The sequence below is a fragment of the Panthera leo genome, chromosome E3, assembly GCF_018350215.1.
Source record: "Panthera leo isolate Ple1 chromosome E3, P.leo_Ple1_pat1.1, whole genome shotgun sequence".
Classification (NCBI taxonomy): domain Eukaryota; kingdom Metazoa; phylum Chordata; class Mammalia; order Carnivora; family Felidae; genus Panthera; species Panthera leo.
The window spans coordinates 8,542,712-8,559,404 of NC_056694.1; the positions used below are offsets into that span (position 1 = coordinate 8,542,712).

At 52.4% G+C, this 16,693-nt stretch overlaps 1 protein-coding gene across 1 annotated transcript in view; it reads left to right on the plus strand.

The window, feature by feature from the left end:
- Nucleotides 1-16,693, plus strand: part of CUX1 (cut like homeobox 1) — a 340,084-nt gene that overhangs the window by 149,455 nt on the left and 173,936 nt on the right.

A 16,693-nucleotide genomic window follows, 5' to 3' on the forward strand; every position in this document is an offset into this window, starting at 1 on the left:
TTTGCTGCTCTCTTCGGATGTTGGTGGCATTTGGGAGACAAAGACGGCCTTTTCTGCCTGTTTTCGTTAACTCCTCTATGTAAGAGAACTACCGTGTAGGGCCAGCCAGGCAGGAGACTGAGTTACGCCCCCCCTTGCAAAGCATATGGTGGGGGGCGGGGAGCAGTTGTTAGTTTGCCTGGATACTTGAATTTAAAATACATGTTTTGTTGCAGGTAACTTTGGATGACCGGTAGAGGGTGTTCCCAGATAATTTTACCAAATGAAGTTTTAAGCGCAGGTCGCCATATTGTTGATTTCATGTTATTTTTATATAAACAGACCTCCTAGCGGTCCTCCAAATATACAGACCTTCCCACCAGATACCCTTTTGTGTCCATAGATTCTCAAGGAGCCACCTGATGGAATGCAATGATATGCACATCTGCAGGTGAATCCTCTTAACCTGAGGTCGGACAGATGCATGTTTGATCCCGGGTCTACACAGCCAGTTTCCTTCACGGATCTCTGGCAGGCCTTCAGCGTCTTTTAGAGGTTATAGCTGGAGACTTTGCTGTTGTCACAAGGGGAAGTATGAAATGAATATGAAATACGACAGACAGGAGTGAATGAATGAATGAATGAATGAACGAATGAACGTAGGCAGTAAGCATTGCCCAGAGCGTTCTTAAACTGACTTAGCCACTCATGGAATTTCCCTGCAGTCAGCTTTTGGAAACCTGAAAATATTTTTGATATTTATCTCTTTAAGGAGTATGTCAAAAAAAAAAAAAAAAAAATCAGCCCCAACCACTATTTTTTAGCTGATTCCCGAATGTGTGATAAGAAACATGATTCCTTGAGGGAGAAAACTGGTTCAGGTTAAATTCTTGTGGAAAGCCTTCTAGCCCTATGACGTTCGGCTCCGATGTAGCAAGAATGTAAATAGCTAGGGATTTTGACCTACCTCAAATATTTACCGATGTAAAACATTCTGTCCTCATACAAAAAAAAAAAAAAAAACACCAGCCCCAGGTTATGAATATCAGTATTGTCACTGGGTGTGCTGCCGCGTGCAGCTCAGTCATAGAGCAGGAGACCTTTTTCAGAAAGGCAGTAAGGTAGGGAAAACGCTAAAGCTCATGTTGAGTTGATTAGAGATAAATAGATCTATATTCACCATATAAGGTAATAAAGGAAAAGCCTGTGTAAATGCTCTCGACATTTATGGACTTCTCTATGATTCATCTAGCAGGGCCAGCGGCACTGGCCAAGAGATATAGAATTCGTTAAGCTGTATCTCTTTCCTGAATTGTTTCGCTTACAAAGAAGCCGTGCTGAATATTTAGAAAAAAAAAAATTCCAGAACTGTGTCAAAGTCAGCATTTGGTAACAGGCCTGAGCAGGATTGCTAGAGGAATTCCAGAAGGGTTTTAAGGCCACTTGTTGACCGGAAGCATGATCATCCTCTAAGCATTAGCAGTTTTCTGGACCCAGGTCCAGACCCAGTGTATTTTGTGTGTTTTGTATTTTGTCCGTCCCACACCGGGACCACAGGGCTCTGCTTTTTCCCCCGAGTGACTCAGATGCACGCTGTTCCACTTTCATCTGTTACAGAGTCTGGTGTAAATCCTGGCTCCATTTCCAGGGACAGGATTAAAAGTGAGCACCTTGCCTTTTTTTCCTGAAGTCCAGCGGTTTCCAAGCTGGGTCTGGGTCTTGCCGTCCAGGTCCTGGCACTTCCTGGGCAGTAGGCCTGGTAGAAACCAAATTCGATGGCCTTCGTGGTAGGTTGCCATCACGGATGGCTTTAGAAGCCACCTTTACAGCGCCACAAGGGGACGCATCCCAAAGGGACACTGGGTATGCCCTTTGCTCCCCCGACACACCACCTTTCCCTGCCCAGATTTCCCGTGAAATGTGCAAATTTTGAAATGGCACGTCAGCCTGGGACCGCAGTGTGGCGTGTACCCATCAATACCCAGCAGACTTCTTTTTCTTTTTCTTTTTTTTTAATTTTTTAAGGTTTTATTTATTTTTGAGAGAGAGAGAAAGAGCACACGCAGCGGAGGGGCAGAGAGGGAGAGAGGGAGACACAGAATCCAAAGCTGACTCCAGGCTCTGGGCTGTCAGTGCAGAGCCCGGACGTGGGACTCGAACTCACGAACCATGAGATCATGACCTGAGCCGAAGTTGGACTCTTAACTAAGGACAGAGCCACCCAGGTGCCCCACCTGCTGGATAAGACTGGAAGAAACTAAGGAGATGCTTCCTTGAGGCCTCCAAGGACATCCTTTGGTGGCGGGATGAAGTCTGGTCTCCTTCCTGGAGCCGAGCGGTGCTATTCTGCCACGTGTTTGGGATGCTGAAGTCTAGGGGGGCCAGAAAGTCTGTCTTCGCCCTGGAAGCCTTTGTTTCCCCTTAATTGCTTGGCTGAGGTAATCCACTTGGGAAGCCTCTGAGTGTCTTTAGACATCAAATCTGATTCCAAAGGTACAAATTCCCCAGTTGCCCGCTGACTCACATGTTTCTTAGACTTGGTTTCCAGCAGTATGATATAAATAATTCCGTTTAGAAATTAAGAAATGATGGCCTGCATTTCACATGCCCTTGGCTCTGTAGTCTTTTCCAAAAGCGAAAACACAAGGAATGATCATAAAGCCCCTGGTTTGATCCCACGTCACTGGGGCCTCCTGGTTGCACGGGGGTCACCAAGTACCTTGTTCGGCCACTAAAGAGCGGGACCGTGCAGACGGAGGCCCCTGCCTCCGTTGACATGTGTGCGTGTGAACGGGTTTCTGAGAAAGCACTTACAGTGTGTGCTCTGTGTCTGTGGCTAGATTTTCCTGTCGTTTATTATTAATTACTCCTCTGAGCAGCTCTGTGAAGCAAGTAAATATTAATAACAATATGCACTGATTATTAAGTTACGATGAAGGTATATCTTTTCCATGACACTGAATTTTAGGTGAGCTCGTTGCACACAAATGATGAATAAATTGAAAGTAAGGCCTTCAGGTGGGGAAACAAAACGGAGACCAGAACTGGGAAGAGGGGTTGTATGTTCGAGATCTGGTTTCAAATCTTCTCTGTGTGTCTTTGGCACAATCCATCCTTGTCGGGTGATTTGCCTGCTGAGCGCCAGCATCCCTGTCTGGGATCTGCGTGTGGTGTGGGCTCTTCCTGCCCCTTTGCTGTTGGTTTACGATGATGTTTTAAGTCTCCCCAATATTGTCTGAGATCTGTGACTTCGTGAGTGTTGATTACAGAAATTTGCATATAGCGTAAAGAAAGAAAGAAATCACTCGTAATCCTAGACGTAAATGTTAGCGTGTTGCTTTTAGATCTTTCCATTCTCCTCTTGTTCATGAATGTTACATATTTTAAAACAATAAAGATCATGCCGTGCATCCTGCTTTGTAGCACGGTTTTCCGCAAACCAGAGTATTTTATATACATGAAAAAATGTAAAACGGCAGATCAGTAGATTTCCTGCTAACACTTACCGCACTTATCAAATAATTTTTCCGTAGAGAAATATGTGTAGTCTGGCCACGTGTTAGCAGGCAGAGTATTTCTTTTCTCCGTGGGCCGTGAGTAGACTGATGAACGCTCGGCCGCTCACTTGGCCGCGTGGATGTCACTGTGTCCGGAGGTTCTGCCATTGAGGAGCAGCGGAGGGTAAACCTTAACAACCCCTCTTACTTTTTAAACTATTATCTGATCCCCATCCTCGATGTTCAAAAGAATGTTTTTCCTGTCAAGAGGATGCGAATTATTGAAAGGCCAAGAAGTGACGAATATGCTGTAACTCCGTTCACTTACCACATCACATTGATGTAGTTCTTGCCCTTTCCCCCCAAACGCATTATATGTATGTTTCTTCATTTTTACCCACATGGGGGTCATACTCTAAACCCTGCGTCGTCTGTGGCTTCTCTTTCCTTCTTTAGCCCCTGCTTGTCCTACGGATCTGGGCTCGGTGCCTCTTGGTCAGTGGAGCGCCCCCTGCTGTCCCAGGCCACGTTTGCCCCTCAGGACACCCCGACCCCCAGCACCACGCGATTCCCCTTCACAGCACCAACACCCACCCCCTAGACAGGAGCCCCCAGGTGGCACAGGAGCCCGGTGGTCTGGCTCACGACTGAAGGAGCTCCAGTAACAGCACCCGAGGGCCCGTAATAGCCACCCAACAAATATCTGGTGGAAAAATGGCAACGGTGCATTATTTAATGGTATTGACTGTCCTTTGAAAGATACTTTTACTGGCTACCTAACGTGCCATTTTATTGCTTTACTCGGATTTAACAAGTAACCCCATACCGTTGGCCTCTGTATTATTTCTGATTTTTCTCTTTTCTAAACAGGACATGCTAAAAACATTCCTGCCCATAAATCTCTGCCTACGTCTGTGGCCATCCTTATGGATAAACTCCCAGAAGTAGGAACACCAAACTGATGGATTAACCTACATTCTAATCCCAAGTAGCCCCTTTGTCTCAATGTCCACAGGGCCTAAGGCCTCGCGTAAATTAACACGGTGGGCACGTGTGGTGAAGTACAGTCACGCTTCCTGGTTCTTTTGAGGAGCCGCAGGGTAAAAAGACACCTCTGGGGCAGGTCCCCTGTCTGGTATGTGACCCCATAAAAGGTCAGGGTGCTGATGATGCGTCTGAGCATCCACTCGTTTTCTTACTCAGTCCGCAGGCTGCACACCGTCAGTGGCCCCGGGAGCAGACTTGGGTGTGCGTGGCCCCTCCGCTGTCTGCTGGGAATCCGGAGTCGATTCATCTTTCACACAGAATATAAACCCCACGAAGGCAGCGACGAGCTCACTCCTGGCCCGTAGTAAAGGCTTGAACGGTTTTATAGTGGGTTAGACATCCAACACGTGGTTCCTCTCTTTGACAAACTCAGAACCCAGTGATGTGTAGATACGTAAACCAATCACAGCAGTGTTTTCAAAGTTCTGAAATAAGACTAAGAGTTTAGGCATGAGCGTTTATTCAGAAGTGACCTAAAGGCAAATCAGAGGTATTTAGAATACTGGTTGGAGGAACCTGAGGTTGCCTCTTCCCCCGGCCACCCAAAGCCCTGGCAGGAAGCCCCTGTGCCCCCGGGCAGGGCAGACGCCAGCCCAGGCTGTGACAGCCAGCGTTTCCAAGCCCTCGGGCCGGCGGGCGCCACGGGACGCTGGGGGAGGGCTTCGGGGCCCAGAGGCGGCTGGCCGGCCCAGCTGGTTCCCGGGACGCCCGCAGCTCCTCAGACAGCCTTGACCTGCCCGCCGCCGGATGCACGTCTCTGCCCCAAGCCTAGAAACCTTAGAGCTGCCGTATCTCAAACATCTTGGTCTCTTAAAATTGACTCCAGAGAGCTTTTGTGTCGGGGTGCATATCCATCAGCAGCGGTGTGTTAGCGATCGAAACTGAGACTTTTTAAAGCACAAGAAGACACAAGCCCACGTGGCATCACATCAGAGTGATGACCTCATCACGCATCACAGAGCATCCGGAAGACTCCACGGACATTCGGGAGACAATGAGAGTGGAAAAGGCGAATCACAAAAATAGTTGGGAGCTCGTGGACCCTTGGAAGGATCTCGGGGAGCCGGGAGTCCCCAGACCTCACTCTGAGAACCACGGCTTGGCGACCTTTGGGCTGTCCCGTAACTCCTGGGCCGCCACGAGGCACTATCTGTTTTTCCTTCAAAGCAGGGCCTCTGCGTCTCGAATCTGGGCACCGTCCTCAGCCCTTATCGCCTTAGGTCCAAGTTCAGGCGTACCAGTCTGATAAACCTGCCACTTCTCATCATCAAACGAGTCTTCCAAAGGAAGGACACCACTTGCTCTTGCCCAGGGACCCAGCGGTGCCCCCCTCTGCCTTCCCGTGCCCGCGGCTGGCCCTCGGCACTCCCCACCGGGAACCCTCCCCTCGAGCCCCACAGACACTCCCCTCCGGCTCCGCAAAGCCGGGCCTTCCCATTACGTGGTTTCATTAGGCACAGTGCTTAAGGCATATCCATCAGTGTTAGAGACTTTTTGCCAAGATACAGAACATGTTTTAAATGGAGCAAAGAAATTTAAATGGGAAGAAATTATAGCATGAGTGAGTTTATCCCTTTCAAGATAATCTCATTTAATAACCAAAAAACTCACAAAGATGTGCACTTTATCCAGCTACAAAGGCAGCGTGGCAGGTTATATATTGTGGTAATTACATGTTTGGGGTTCCATTCCCTTCCTTAAACTAGATTTCTATTATTTCAGAAAATCAGCCACTGTAGAAAAGGACTATTCATTTATTTCATTGCCGGGTGGCCCATACACTGTAAAAATAGGTCAAGAACAGTAATCTAAATTGACTGCTGATAAATAATTAAAGCTAATGGAATTTTCTCAAATCTGTGAACTACAATCTTTGAGAAATTGCCAGGACATACTGTCTGCTGTTGTATAGAAACATATTTTTTATTTAACACTTCAGTTTAAATGCCATTTAACATTACCTTTTTCTATCACAAGGACTGCAGGGAGTACGTGTTCATCTCTAAAAGTCACCAAAAGTAGGGTGCTCCATTGATAGCCGCGTGATTCACCTTCCGATGATGAGTCGGGAAGCGGTTTCGGTATCGCGGCACAGAGAGAAACTTCCCTCTTCACCGACCTGTATCTTAAGTTGAGCTGGACAGCGTGTGCATCGTACAGTATACGTTGTCTGGGTTCAGCACCTCCACACCTGGGCCGCGATCCGCCGGACGCGGTAAGGGAGAAATTCCTTCAATCTAAGTGGCGTCCAGGGAAATAAAGGCCAAGAACATTTTTTTCTTTTACAGATAATTAACGATTCTTTCATTGGTGCCACCGGGACCTTATAAAAATACACCGGACAAAGATGCATAGACGTGTTTGTAGAAGGGATGGCTTATCAATACGAAAGCAGACTGTTCTGTGACCGTCCATAAGGCCGGCCTTTGGTATGGTGCACCACGTGGGTTTTTCTTCGCTGATAAGAATGGTTCAGACACCATCAGGATATTTGAGAACCCCAAAGACCTCACAAGAAAGAATCAGTAGCCCAATGTTTTTGAACAGTCTGTCTTCAGCATCTTGGCTTTAAGACGGAGAAAAGAGACCCTATTTTCTCCATTCAGTCCGATGAGGATCTCGGTTGGAAAAAAATAAATCCCCAATTTCTGATTACTTCTCAGCAAAGCTATGGTTCCGTTAACCTGCAGTATTCTTCTCTCACCTAATGCTGTACTTAGTGTGTGTTAATGTACTTTTAAATGGTGGGCCCCATTTTGGAAAATAAATGTGTTCGTATTTTTCTTTAAGAAAATCCTCGGGATAGGGGTTTCTTGATGTCCAAAGGAAATGAGTCCATCCAGTTACCCCTATCCAGCTTCTGTGTCAGCTGCGCTTCTGGCAGCTAGAATCTGAGTGTTTGTTCCCTCCGGAGGCGGGAGGGCTTTGCCGAGGGGGTCCCACAACAATGGTTGGGGGGGCATTTGGTCCAGAGGGAAGACACGCCAGCTCGGTGTTTGAAATCTGTGATCCACGACGAGGCGCATCCTGACACCATGACTGATCCAGGAGGGGACGGGAGTGGCCTTGGGAGGGCAAGCTGCGTGGCCGGGACACCACAGACAGGTCGGAGATTGGACCAGTTGACCCTTCGATTTCCAGGTTAACCTGACGGAGGTGACGGGTGACTAGCTGGCAGCTTGTGATCTTAGAGCGAACGGACCCTCCCCCCCCCCCAACCTCATGAATCTCCCCCTGCCTGTTCCCTGGGATCAGTCAGCTAAAGGCTTGGTGTCTCTCAGAGTGAAATCTAAAAACACTTTCTGTTTCAAACATACACAAGATAGGGTGAGGAGTACCGTGAACCCCGGTACGCCATCGTCCCTCTGTGCCAACGACTGGCACGCTTGTCCTTTCTCATTCTCAGCGTGAGTGAGGGGAGGGGCAGAGAGAGAGGGAGACCCAGAATCCGAAGCGGGCTCCAGGCTCTGAGCTGTCAGCACAGAGCCCGACGCGGGGCTCGAACACACAGACCGTGAGATCATGACCTGAGCCGAAGTCGGAAGCTCAACCGACTGAGCCACCCAGGCGCCCCAGTGACTTCGGTTTTATAAGCAACACCTTTTCCTTGATGCGGCATAAAATCGTGGTACATCTTACGTGTGACGATACTACATTTTATGACGATACTCCGCCATATACTGAATATATACCTAAAATGTTTTCAAATGAGTATTTTCTCCCTTGGAGGCCTGAGTAGGAAGGGGGAAACGGGGGGTGAGTAAACTCATTTGGAGATCACTTTTTCAGCCCCAGGTGGGTGTGTAACATGCATTCAGCTGATGCATACATAAGCATTTCGAGGGTTTTCAGTGCAAGCCAGTCTCCTACTTTAGCCTGGCCTCTAGCAGGGGTTATTCCCCTCCCACCTTTCACCATCCAAACACAGCCAGCAAAATGTGAACTGAAACGGGGGAGCCTGGGTGGCTTAGTCGATTAAGCATCTGACTTCGGCTCAGGTCATGATCTCGCGGTCCGTGGGTTGGAGCCCCGCGTCGGGCTCTCTGCTGACAGCTCGGAGCCTGGAGCCCGCTTTGGATTCTGTGTCTCCCTCTCTCTTCTCCTTCCCCGCTCACACTTGTTTCTTTCTCTGTCTCTCTCAAAAATAAAAAAAAAAAAACGTTAAAAATCTTCTAAAAATGTGAACTGAGTGGAGAGGGGAGCATGGAGAGTGGCCCTGGGCCAAGGTGGTTCTGAAACAGTCTCTCAAGGGTAGTCACTGCTGCCGCCGGCTGGGTCCCCGACAGATCCTGTGACAGCCCTGGTCGAGCCTTTCAGAGGCGACCTGGCCCAGCGCCTCCACTGTCCCCACCCTGCCCCCCTGCCCAGTACTCCTGGGAAGGCCGTGCTGTCCCCAGAGAAGACAGGACCCACTCCTGGGCCACCACCATAGGGGATGAGGTACCTCTGAGGGACGCAGCTAGACGGCTGTGAGTGTTACGGTGTCATTTCACAGAAGTACACGTGAGTTAACACCGCGGAGCCGAAGCGAAAGGGACATTGTGCAATTGAGTAAAACATCCTGAGAAACCAGGACCATACGATATTTTGAAAATAGACACCGTTTTATGACGGAAGATGTGTCTGTGATTCACAGCCTCTTTTCGTTCAGCTGCGACAGCCAGGCTGTCCCCGTTCACCTGCTTGTCCTTCAAAGCCTAAACAGCCGTGTCCTGGGCACCATTCTTTTCCTGGACACAGAGGTAGACCTTGGTGGCCACCAGTGCCGAATCTGTGGTACGAGATTCTGTGATAAGCCCGGCCCTGGGAACGGTAGAGCAAATACCAGGCCCCGAAGTGGGAACAGAGCCTTCCAGAAACTATCCAAGTGCCCTGAATGGGCAGAAAGCCAGCGCCACACGCTGCGTTTTGGGACGTCTTCCACTTGTAGCTCACAAGTGGGGCCGCTGAGTGCCACATGGTGGTCTTGTTTTGTTTTGTTTGGGGCTTTTAAATCAGAACGATTTTCTCCAAGGATCGTCATGACCCAGAAAGTTTCCTCAGTCGCATTGCACCATTCAGCTTTCCGATCTAAAACATGAGCTGCGAATCCGTGGTGTGGAGAACAACGGAAATCCTTTCCGCCTAGAAGCGTCTCTCGATAAACATTGCTTGTTATTTGGAATGAACGCAGGGGAGAGAAGGTTGAAATGCGCCTTTCTGGCTTTGCCAACAGACATCGATAGTAACAGTCTCGAGGACGTCGCTCTGTGCGTTAAGATGTCTGCTGCTTTTTGCTCAATAAATGGTACAGGATCAAAGCGAATTGAAAACCGCACTGCAAAGCCTGTCACTGGGTTAAGTGGGTACCCCTAAATTATTAAGGTTTTCTTTTTTTTTTTTTAATTTTTTTTTAACGTTTATTTATTTTTGAGACAGAGAGAGACAGAGCATGAACCAGGGGAGGGTCAGAGAGAGAGGGAGACACAGAATCCGAAACAGGCTCCAGGCTCTGAGCTGTCAGCACAGAGCCCGACGCGGGGCTCGAACTCACGGACCGTGAGATCGTGACCTGAGCCAAAATCAGGAGCTGGACACTCAACCGACTGAGCCACCCGGGCGCCCCTCTCTAGAGCTGTTGAAACATATGTACACGTGTAAGTGCTGACACACACATCCAGCTTTAACACCTTAAGAGGTTCTTTAAGCAAGTCTGTCGCGCGACAGGACTGTTCCCAGAGGAATAATTGTGAGACTACAGCGGGTTGCTTACAGCAGGGACAGTGGAGATGAGTTTACTTCCTTTACGGTCACGATGGGAGGCTCGGCTCTCTTTGCCTTCCCAGAATGCAGCGCCGGAACTCAGGAATACTTCGGTCACCTCCTCTACTTCTCACAGCTGGTGTTTTCGCGAGGCAGGCCCAGACCCGGGTCGGCGGGGTGTGGGGTAGACTGAGGCAAGCCTGGTAAGAGGCGCCGTTCTGTGGGTTCGACTCCAGGGTGCCCGGGTCTTGTACCATCCGGACCCTGCACCAAGGCCTCTGTGCCCTCACCCTCTCTCCCTGCCTCTTCTGTCCTCCACGGTGGTGCCAGATGCCTCGGCCCCGCCACCTTTTACATTCTCTGACCCCGTCCAGTTTTACCATTTCCCCTCAGAGTTTGGTCCCATTATAAGACTCGAGTGACAGATGAGTCCCCGACTCCATATCCCCGTCCAGGTGGCCCCCAGATGTCATCCCTGTGCCCACACCTGGTCAAGGCGATTGACTCCTGTACAAAATCTCGCCGTGGCACGGGCCTTGGAGAGCTGGGGTCGCGTCCTCCTTTCTGGCTGTGCCACGTCGGACAAGTGCTCCTCCCCTGCTGAGCCTCAGGTGTCCTGAGGTCCGTCACTTCTGTCGGCAGGACTGTTGCGGACAGCGGTGACCCTAGCACGTCTGAGGTCCCTGCCGCAGCGCTCGGTGCGTAGGGCATGCTCAGTGAGAACTGTTGTCAACTCTGCCCGAGACCTGCTCCCCCCACCCGTTCCCACCTCTCTCCTGAGAGCTCAGAGCCCCAGCCCCTCAGCCCCTCACAGGTTGGCTTCTACCCCCAACTCCATTCAGGGGGCGCTCGGCATTCCCGGGACCTCCCCGGCGGCCACATCCAGAGCTTTCCGCGAGCCTCACGTCTGTGATGCCGTTTGATAGAAGCGAGCACCTTCTCCCTCTTGGAACCGCCTCCTCCTGACCTCTGCTCTCCCCGCTCTCCTCCTGCTTCTCTCATTCCTTTTCTTTCACTTCTGCCTCCGACCGGCTGAGAGAGGGAGAGCTGGCTAGCCCCGAGCCTCTCTCCCAAGAGACCCCTGATTTGTGAATCGGCCCTGGGCTGCTCCATGAGATGGGGGTTGGGGGGGGGGGGTGGCACTTGACATGCGGCCGGTCCAAAGAGAGATGTGCCGAGGCGTAAAATGCCCCCCAGGTGTCAAAAGCTTAGTACCGGAAGTATCTGTTCTCTGTTAATAACTTCTATATTGATGGGGCAGGAAATGAAAATATTGGGGAGATATTCATTTCATCTGGTTCTTTTTGCGTTTTCAACATGGCTTTGGAGAGTTCTAAGTCACCTAGGAGGTTGGCACCCGGATTTTGGCGGTGGTGGCGCTGGCCTGGACTGTGGACCGGGCCTTGCACCAGGCCCCCCTCACACGCCCGGGTCTTGATGCGCTCGGATGGGGCGTTCAGCCACTCACTCACTCTCTCTCTCTCTCTCTCTCTCTCTCTCCCTCTCTCCCTCTCTCTCTCTCTCTCTCTCTGTCTCTCTCTCGCTTGCACCCACCCCGTGTCTTTCGAGTCCCGCCTGTGTGGCGGGCCCCTGCCGTACACACAGGAGACTGAGATCAGTGCTCCTGGAAGTGGAGCCCGACATCACGTCCGCTCTCTGGGCCGCAACCAGGCCGTGGGCTGCAGAGGGCACCGTGTGCATCAGGCCGGGCCGCACCCGCTGCCCTCCCCCTGTACCCCCAGGGAGTGGGACTGACCCCTGAATGTGACCGGCTTCCTCAGTCCACCCTTTGTTTTGTTTTGTTATTTATTTATTTACTTGGAGAGAGCGAACGTGAGCAGGGCCGGGGGGGGGGGGGGGGGGCGGGTAGAGAGAATCCCAAGCAGGCTCTGCACTGACCGTGGGCACAATCTCGTGAACTGTGAGGTCGTGACCCGAGCCAAAATCAAGAGTCGGACTCTTAACTGACTAAGCCACCCAGGCGCCCCCAACCTCTGGAGTTTTGAAGCGTCCCACGCCTAGACTTCCCTGGCAAAATATCATCCAGCCCCGCTCGGGTGCTGGAGGTGCGGGATGTGGGACTGTGGGAAGGACTACAACCCATTCCCTGCCCTCAAGCAGCCCTCGGTCCGGAAGGAACAGGATCGCTCCTGCCCTTACAGACTCCCAGTGGGAAGCGACAGGAAACACATCCTGTGATGGACACCGGGGCCTGGCTGCCTCGGTTCTGCAGGCCCAGATGTAGACCCGTTGAAAGCCTTAGGTGTCCCCTCTCCAGAGTCCGAGGCCCAGCAGGTGCCTCCGGCCGTCGGACCGGCAAGGCAGGCCCGCCGCCTGCCCCCAGAGCCCCCCGACTACCTGCCGGTGGGGCGGGGGCTCAGCCATAGCTCCCTGGAAAGCCAAGGGCTGTCCCTGCAGTGGTCGTGAGATGGGCATCACGTTGAGTTCCCGTCCTCGAGCTGTTTACATCTTGCTTGTACATAGTAGATTCGCGTGGCTCTGTGGCCTCGGAGAGGGGGACTCGCCACGCGCGTGTGAAAGCGGAGCTTGCGTGCTGCGAACCGTGCCGGTGCCGCCTCGGGAAAGTTCGCCAGCTCTTTACCCGCTGGGATGCACACCCTAGTGCCGGGCTGCCCGGCGAGAACACCGGAGACTATAGCCGCACCTCATTAGCCCGTCACCGTCCTCGAAGTCGGCTTTTTTAGAAAACCAGCAACAGACAGGTTTTTGCCATCCTCCTGCGTCTGCAGCCTGTCACCAGAGCGGTGCCGGGCGCCCGTCCTGCCTGCCTGGCCCAGCCTCGGGGAGGCAGGGGGAGGGAAGGGGGCCAACCCAGAGTCCCCGGGCTCTCCCCGCCTCCACCCCAGACCTCTGCGTCATTACCCGTGGTCGCGGGTTTCTGCCAAAGAAGCGTGGCTCGTTCCTCGCGGTCGCAACATAGGCTTTTACCCCTGACCCTGCCCGGGACCCAGAGGTGATCTCCCCTCGTTCCTCGCCCTTTTCGTCCTCTGTGCTGCGTCCTCCCGAGAGGGACAGGGGCTAAGTGAGACGGTGTCGTAGTAGGGTCTCCTGTGGCTGCACCGCGGACCTGCTGGTTCAAAACATCAGAAACTCCTCATCCAACAGTGCCGGGGATCAGAAGGCCAACACTGGTGCCACGGGGCTGAAGCCAGGTGTTGGCAGAGCTGTATTCTCTCAGAAGCTCCAGGGAGGGGCACCTGGGTGGCTCAGTCGGTTAAGCGTCGGACTTCGGCTCAGGTCATGATCTCGCGGTTCGTGAGTTCGAGCCCCGCGTTGGCCTCTGTGCTGATGGCTCAGAGCCTGGAGCCTGCCTCTGATTCTGTGTCTCCCTCTCTCTCTGCCCCTTCCCTGCTCATGCTCTGTCTCTCTCTGTCTCAAAAATAAATAAACATTAAAAAAATAAATAAAAGAAGCTCCAGGGAGAATCATTCTCTAGGCGCCTGCAGCTTCCCGGGCCGCCTGCGCCTCTTGGCGTCCACCCCTGTCATTCTGACCCCCGCTTTCACCGTCACACGCTCTCGGGCTCTCGCCCTCCTTCCTCCCTCCTGCCTCCGGCTCGCTTGGGATCCAGGCGCGTCTCCCAGACTCAGGGCCCCCAACTGCCATCTGCAGAGTTCCTTTCACCATGTAGCCTAATAGAGCCACAGGTCCCGGGGATCAGGACGTGGGCGTCCCTGGGGGCCGATAGTGGGCCTAGCACGGATGGCCTTATTTATTTAGGAAGAGCCTGGTGAAGAGTCTGATTGGTTTTGGTCGTCGAACTTGGCGCAAAAACACGGAAGATGATGCATTTCCACCTCCACATGAGCGGGCTGCATTTGCAAAGGATCAGGGTCTTTGGATGCTGAGGAATTCGGCAGGTGGCGGAAAGGTCCCCCAGCCTGTGGCAGGGGCACGCCGTGGACGGCGGCCTTCGGGAGCGCTCCGCCCGTGTCCTGGGGAGGAGCGAAAGCACGGACCTCTCCACGGAAATACTGGCGTCACCCGTAGGAATGCAACTTAGAGGAAGACGTATAATTAAAAGGGAAACTGGATACTTCTTGATCAGATACCTTGGCGGGGTTACAATCCAGAATAACGTGGGTTAGCTGTGTCTGGCCCAGAGCCGATGGTACAGCCCTGTCTCATGGCCGACTCTGCAGCGAGGGAGGTGCTCCGCGTCTGGCATCTGGCACGATGGCCGCCAGCCTCCCGTGGCTGCCGAGCACTTGAAAGGTAGCTCCTGCCACCGAGGAACTGAATTTTTAAATTCAGTTGCTTTAAGTGACAGTTCAGGCGGGAGCAAGGGGTCCTCAGGGTCCCAACCTGGGTTCTGGGGGGAGGCTTTAGGAAGGCCACGGTGGGGTGATTTGCCGGACAGTATCCCTGAGGGAAGCATCGCTCGCTTTCCTCAGATTCTCGGAAGGCCTCGCGACCCAGGGCGGGTAGGGGCCCTGGTCCAGAGGAAAACCACCGAGGACACTGGAGCACAAAATACCCGGAGCCGTGCTTGCTGATAGTGCTCCCTAATAGTGCTCGGCTCGGCGAGTGAGTGAGGTGGGTTCGAGCTTACGACCGAAGGGCCCTTTGGCTCAGGTGCCTGTCTAAAGGAGCACAAAACGCTGTCAGTCAGTCGCTGAAAGAGCGAGCAGGTGCCAGACGTGCAGCTGACAAGGACGGCTCACCTCGGGGTGGGGCAAGCAGGCCCAGGGCCGGGCTACTTAGACCATCCCAGCACCCCAGCGGGAGAGGCCGGGTGCTCAGCCCCCACCCCTTCCGGGGTCCGTGAAGTCCCTCCTCATCCACCTTCAAGTGATGCTTGAAAATCCCGATGCCAGAAAAGGCTGTCTTCTGTGCACTCCGATCGATTTAGGATTAACTCTAAATTTGCTAGAGGGGCGCCCGGGTGGCTCAGTCGGTTAAGCGACCGACCTCGGCTCGGGTCACGATCTCGCAATTTGTGGGTTCGAGCCCCGCGTCAGGCTCTGTGCTGACAGCTCGGAGCTGGAGCCTGCTTCGGATTCTGTGTCCCCCTCTCTTCCTCGTACTCTGTCTCTCAAAAGTAAATAAAATCAATTTTAAAAATAAATAAATAAATAACTTTTTTTAAATTTGCTAGAAACCTTTTCCTTGAATGGTAATGGCGATGTTACTCATAACAATAAAAAGTTGTTCATACTATTAAGTACTTGCCGTGTGTCAGGACCAATACTACCCATGTGGATTACACCTGATCCCCTCTCCGGGGAGGACATCGTGACCCTTGAGCATGTGGAGCTGAGAAAACTGAGCTTTGGGAGGCGAACTGGGATCCAGAGCTCCCGTGGATGGTGAATGGCGGGGCCAGAATTTGGAATCAGGGCCCCTGCCTTCTGCCTTCCGTCTTCCGGACATGGTTCTGACCTAGGAGCTGTGGACAGACATCCAGACCCTTCCTTTGCTTGGTAGCGCCCGTAGGTTCGACAACGGCCCGGCTCAGCGGTTTAGAGGTGGCGAGAGCCCAGACGGGCACATGGACAGCTGACCTACAAAGATCCTGCCTGCCTTCCCGGCTCGGACGCCACTTCCTCTGTGAAACCACTCCTCACCTCCCTTAATCTGAATTGACCCTTCCTCTGTGTTTCCCGCCGTCCCCCCCCCCCCCCTTCCCCGGGGCTCCTGACAGAATGCTTTGCCTTCTTCTTGTGTTCTGGATTGGTTGGCACATGTCCAGTCCTCGCCGGTCTAGTCAGTGTCCGTTGGCGTGTGCTTAAGGCCCGGAACCCGGAAGTACGCGGATACCTGGCTTTGGTCCAGACTTACTAAATCCGATCTGGCGCGTAGGTCGTGCTCAGTGAACGCCTCAGATGTCCGTGCCTCACGTCATTGACTTGTCGGTACAATTGACACGACGTCGTGGGAGTCGGAGGCGTCCGGTGTGTTGGTTCGGCACGTTTGTATTTTGCCCCGTCGTTGCTGTAACAGTGTGAGCCTTTATCACATCGCGTGATTGTCATTTCCTTGTTGCGCTGAGAACAGTTCAGATCTAGTCTCCCCGCAGCTTTGAAGTTTACGATACAGTAGTGTTGACGATAATCGCTACGTTGTGCCTCAGCCAGTTATTTCATTTCAAAGAGAATCTTCTCAAGGAGACTCATACCGACTTCCCTCTGGGCTGTTCCATCGTCTTAAAATGTGGACTGGTGGCTTGGGATGAAATTTCCACTGACCGTGTCAGACATGGCTTCCAAACAGATGTATCTCCTAGTGAGTGACAGCGCCCTAAGGCAACAGCTAAAATGCGACATGGGGACCCCAGATCCTTTTCAGACACCTTTTCAGTCCAATCTACACCGTAACTCCTGTTTTATGCTAAGCAGGTCACCTCAGACCGATACGAGCAAAACCTTGCGTCCCTAGCGCGTTGGGGGGCGAGGTGCGTATAACCT